The following is a 4,226-nucleotide window of genomic DNA, read 5'->3' as shown; positions in this document are numbered from 1 at the left end:
ACAGAACAAAATACAATTTCATTTAAAAACGGAAGATCAGAAAAACAAGAAAGCACACAAAAAAAACTAAGGCACTTGCAATATTATAATTATTACACACAAAACAAAAACGGGATTGACATCAACTGCTCCGGAATGGTAAGCATGTCCTGCTCCGCCAGTAGCATCCGTCATACTGCAAGTGAGTAATATCCAATTAGTGTCAAGTTCGATGGGTTGTCCTTCCGATAAGACGTAAAATCCAACGGAAGATACGACGTACTCTCTCTCAACTGCTTTTAGAGACTTCATATCTGTCAATTTAATAGTGATCACGACCTTAAAACAGCGATAATATCAACACTGGCTGAACATACCCTCACTAAGAAATCCTCGCTCTACTAAGAAATTTGGTGTGCAAACTTAACAGTAACGAATCAACTGTTAAAGGATTCGAGATGTTGATAAATTGTTGGTGTATTGCAATTTATGCTTCAATGTGTAAACATATATATGTATCATGTACATCATTTAAAAATACAAAGAGCAATTTCAAAAATGTGCATAAAAACAATAATACAGTTACATCGTTTTTGCGTTTTCTGTTTTTTCTTTTTTTTTTTTCGTGTTATTCAATACGAAGTATGTAGTAACAGTGTAATTCGTTAAAATGTTCGCATATTTTTAAGTCTAATTTAAGTTTTAGGTCAATCTTTTAATGTTTTATGGACATTTTGACAATGTAAGTTCACTGGATAGCATACAAATCGTTAATGTTTATATTTCCGATGACAAATTAAGACTCGTTACCTCTTCCATCAAATCAAAGCACCAAATTTACCTTTTGTTCCGCTGATTAATATCTGATTAATCCGCCCTAAATTTGGAATTCAGGGTTCGTATTTCACCTAGAAAAGACTGTGTCAGTGAAAACTTCATCATATGAAAAACCAGCCGAGTTGTGAGGATAATACACGGAATTTTAACAGGAGAGATAGCACATTCTTGAACGTATTTCATATATCAGAATGAAGTATATAGCTCTTTTGTTGGTTCTCTCTGTAATAATGCGTAAGTAGTAGTTATATAACAACTTTTTTATTTAATCAAACTTATTACATAATGTTACTCTTGTGTATGTGATGTAGTATTGAAATGGTCACTATTTAAAATCATCAATAATAAGGTAAATTTGTAATTGTGTTGTATTTGTACAATTTACATATATTTTAAACAAAGTTGCATATATTTTTACCGGAACAGTGATTTGCTGATTGCAAACTTAGAAATAATTTCATTTTAATGCTTTACCGTAACTACTGAGAAATATTTTTTTGGAGAAAAACCACTCGAGTTCATTTAAAAGAGAATTACCATTGAATGTATCTAAAATTGGCTGATGAACAAGGAAAAATGTATCAAGAGTTGTTTTCATTTATTTAGCTTTCTGTGAAGTATTAAGCTGTAGTCATCAAAATATTATGTAATAATATGGGGATTCTGATTGCTAATATTTTAAACTTCTGCATGTGTTACAGTCCAATGCGTGTCAGACGTCCTAAGTCAATTTGACTCCAGTGAGGAAAGTAATACTTGGTACGATTCTGATTCTGATGATTCGTTTCCATGGAGACGGCTATCAAGATCATGTGAGTGCCTTCAACAGCCAATATTCAGTTTCTAATGTTATCAACTTTACAGATTTACTTGTAAAGAATATCATCTTTTGCATTAATGATATAGGTTATATTTTATACACGTACACGCTCTGTTTGTTCGTTTAATTTTATCATTCACTGTAGTTTTGATTCTTTTAAATCTCTGCAAGAATAACCACCTCATATTTAGCATGTTGAATTTATTGTGTTGTGACAACTGCAAAAAAAGTTTGTACAAACACCATTGTAACATATTCGATGTAATAAACGCGTTGAACATGTGATGCAAACTTTAGCTGGTAAAGCTATCTGAAATATGAACAAAAAAAAGTAATTTTCGTTTGAGATAGTCTGAAACAAGATTCCATCTAATTTTTGGATGTAGTATGAAAGGTAGTATGAAAGCTTTGTAGAAGTTGTTCGTTTTTCTTGTTGCAAATATCATAGATTAACTGTCTTAAAGTATAGTGCATGTATCATATAGTTGTTTCATTTGATTAAAAAGAACTCCAGGTTATTGAATTTTTTATTTATTTTGCAGCATTTAGAAGTCGCTTCATGTCATCTAATACACAGTCAATGGGTATGTCTGGAATTTTAGCATTGTTTAGAGGTATCTGGAACTCTGTCCATTATTCAAGAAAAGCAGTTAAAATTCGACTTTCGACTTCGATTCAACTTTTAATGTATTATTAGATTTCTTGAATTTATGTATATCTAAATTCTTATTCTTATATTCCTTATTGCCACAACGAAATGTTTTAATAAATGACAAAGATAGACAAGAGTAATGTGATGCCGCAGGAGACATTTGATCTCATGTTTTGGGAAGGATAACTCATTGTAAAATTTTAAGATGAAGACTTTCTTTTTATTTTGTATTCACTTTTGTCGTACGAAATTGAAACTCGTGTCTAGACACGCCATGAATTCCCATTGTGGGCGATATATGTCGCGAATTTTGTTATGTGTACATATGAATGTATTCGTTTAAAACATTTTTGTCTCATTTATCTATTGTTTGTTTGTTTGTTGGGGTTTAACGTCCGAGCAGCAATATTTCAGCTATATTCAGACGATGAACATGAAATGGATGATTAAATGAACATGAAATGAAAAAAAAAAGGATGGGACACAAGGATAATAGGGTCGACAAATTTTGGTTGCCACTGGAAAAAGGGGGGATGGGTAAGGTCGGGCAATTTAGCCTCCTGTGGCGGAGCGCAAAGGTTCCTACTTCTATCGAATACCACAGAAGAGTTCTTTAACGCGCGAGGAACGTGGCATCTTTCCCAACACGGTGCACCACTATGGTTTGCGGTCAGGTTTTCCGTATTATAGCCTGACAACCCCAGCATGTAACACGCCAGGGGTACCCCATTCCACCACCTGGGGCACACATCCCAGTTGCTCTGTGGGCAGAGCGCCTAACCCCCGGCTAGGTTTCTGAGCACTATTTAGTCGCCTTCTACGACAAGCTTAGCGCTGCTGCAGGCCTTTTAACACCCGGACCTGCACGGGGCCATTTATCTATTTATTTATACCGCATTTGCTATTAAAATCTATGATAACCATTTCATACATAACTTTACTGGTATTTGTCTTTAATGAGATATATAAAATCAGACATGTCATTTTTGTCATAGTCACCTGTCATATATCACACTATGTAATCAATGCAAAAATGATCTATTACGATTACGGAAGACAAACAACTCTGAAAATATTTTTAATGTTCAGCATCCATCAAACAGCAGAATACATAATGTGCGAGTTCTGCTGTGTCGAATGTGCTGATAAGATAATGAATCAGAATAAATATATTCGTAGACTAATAAATAATGCAGAAGGCCAAATTATATTTTTTTCCATTTGTTACATTTACACGTTTGAAATTTTGTCGTGAAATCATATGATTTTTTTTTCTAATCAAATGTGTAAAACTTGAATTTTGTTAGTATTACATATTTAGCCATTACTTTAACGCATTATGCTGAATAATAGTTCTTATCATGAGATATCAGAGTCAATTTAAGTGTAGGAATAATTTACAGACATCTCTTAAGTGTACTATTATTGTTATCATTCGTATTGTTAAAAATGTCTAAAATATTCTTTTACTGCTTTTGTAGCTTTCAGCTCTTTTGGGCGACAATTCTGAGTTGATGTTCTGATGCCCTGATCTACACAGAAGATATAAACCTTCAGGGAGACGTTAACATGTTAAACATGTGGTGTTCAATTACATAACCATTTGTCTCGAAAATCACCGCTTATAGTATGTAGTGAAATACGACTATGCAAATTATTATGGGTTAAACTTTCAGTGGTTTTCGTAATGTATTATTCCCTATAGAAGTTAAAATAAAAAGAGAAATAGCGATAAGTTGGTATTAGAATTTATATCTGTTTTCAAGTTAGTAGTTGACAACAGCGTTCTAGATTGGTAATATAACAATTACCTTGTAATATAACAATTACCTTTTGTACAAAATAGCAATACGAATTATAAAAACATTTTGAAATACTAACGATTTGTTGATTATCTCAGTTGCAACTTACCAAAAGAAAAAGACCATAAAATCTCAC

General features: G+C 32.8%; 1 long non-coding RNA gene across 1 annotated transcript; it reads left to right on the top strand.

Moving 5' to 3' along the window:
- The first annotated feature begins 866 nt into the window (after positions 1-866).
- LOC148622348 (uncharacterized) lies at positions 867-4,013 on the top strand. The gene is made up of 4 exons (XR_015920870.1): positions 867-1,050; positions 1,518-1,628; positions 2,179-2,220; positions 3,770-4,013. It is a non-coding gene; the product is annotated as an uncharacterized LOC148622348 (long non-coding RNA).
- The last annotated feature ends 213 nt before the right edge of the window (positions 4,014-4,226 follow it).

Source organism: Perna viridis, chromosome 3 (assembly GCF_037379345.1).
Source record: "Perna viridis isolate PV_CMFRI_1.1 ecotype Kerala chromosome 3, ASM3737934v1, whole genome shotgun sequence".
In the NCBI taxonomy this organism is placed as follows: Eukaryota; Metazoa; Mollusca; class Bivalvia; order Mytilida; family Mytilidae; genus Perna; species Perna viridis.
Note: the sequence above shows the minus strand (reverse complement) of the source record. Positions and strands in the feature narration are given on the sequence as shown.